Here is a 1,668-nt window from a genome sequence, read left to right as displayed (position 1 = left end):
GTATACGCAAATTAAATCTAGCCATGGAGGAATGTACACACCCACACACACACATGCAACACCCTCGCACCCAAAAAAGGTCCATAGACAAGTTGGTCCCCACCGGGTTTACTGATAGGACTTGCTTTCTATATTGTGTCCATGATTGAAACAAATAAAAGAATAAAAGAATAAAAGAACATATATACATTTATGAGTGCGCGCGCGCGTGTGTGTGTGTGTGTGTGTGTGTGTGTGCAAATTTCATGCACTAACACTCTGTGTATATGAAAATCTCTATAAAACTCTACAGAACAACAAAATCTTGTAATTTTCTTTTATTTACTGCAGATTTACCAATGATAGATTTATTGATAATGACAGGAACTAACTAAGTCAGTAGTGGTACTGTTGCTAACTCTGTTTTGGTGTTACAGGAACAAAACCAGTCCAGTCTATATGAAACAAAAGGGAAACAATGATTCAATACTAATACAAGGGGGCAACACAACTGTTATGGAGTTAGGGATTATGTTTGTGGCTGTGTTAAGGATGCCTGGATTAAAACCCTAAGTGGATTATGTATAATAAAAATTATTATGGCTTACCTTCTAATTAGTATTGGGGGGGGGGGTATATTTTTAAAGAGATGATGATGTTGACGGAGTAGGAAAACAGTTACCAAGTGAAGGTGGACAAGTGAATTTTGAAAACAAAAGAAACTGTTAGAATTTGGACATAGAATTGGTTCCCTACTGCCAGTTTAACACCTGTCTCTGAACTTATTCTGACATGTTGCCCCTTCTAAAACAGTTATCTACTTTGGCCTTTGGTAAAGACCTAGTCATCTGAGCAAACCTGTGATAAGTATTCCTACAGTTGCTTTAACCCATCTGTTGCACTAACTTTTCTATTGCCATAGCCTATTAATAGTAAGATCAATGCTGTTTCAGATATGACCCAGTCATTTATGTAACCTGTCTGTGGTTGTGCATAGACTTAGAGTCAACTTTCATTGCTATCATCAAATGTCTCCTTCTGAACACAACAATGTGTTTGTTCAATTCATTGCCCAACCCAAGGTAGCCTCGAGTACTTCGTCTTTTCTACCTATGATCATCACCAGTGATAGCTAATGTAGTTATCCTTAACAGGTTCTCTTTTTGTAAGCCTACCATATGCTATCCATCTTTCATGTGATAGGAAGATAGAACATAAAACATCACATGAATGCAATGACATACATTTCGTAGTCTTCAGCTAACATATATATACCTCAAAATTAAGTGGAAATTTTCAAACTTTTTACTTCAAAGTCAACAGAAAGCAAATTAACACTAATGTCTTAACAGTTCTCTCATTTAGATTTAAACTCCACAACTTTCTCTCTCTTTCTCAACCTCATCTAAAACTTAACGTACAAAATAACTGAAAAAAAAACAATTAGCTCTCACAAAATATGGGGTTAAGGAAAGAATCTAGAAATGATAATAAACAAACAAAAAACTGTTTTCATTAAATTTAAAAAAATATTTTCTTTTAATGTGTAATGATGGAAACAAAAAAGTGAAAAAAAAGTAACAGAAACAAAGTATGTATGTATGTATGTATGTATGTATGTATGTATGTATGTATGTGTATAATATATATATATATATATATATATATATATATATATATATATATATA

The sequence above is a fragment of the Octopus bimaculoides genome, chromosome 7, assembly GCF_001194135.2.
Source record: "Octopus bimaculoides isolate UCB-OBI-ISO-001 chromosome 7, ASM119413v2, whole genome shotgun sequence".
In the NCBI taxonomy this organism is placed as follows: domain Eukaryota; kingdom Metazoa; phylum Mollusca; class Cephalopoda; order Octopoda; family Octopodidae; genus Octopus; species Octopus bimaculoides.
The sequence above is the reverse complement of the archived record's forward strand: the minus strand, read 5'-3'. Positions refer to the sequence as shown.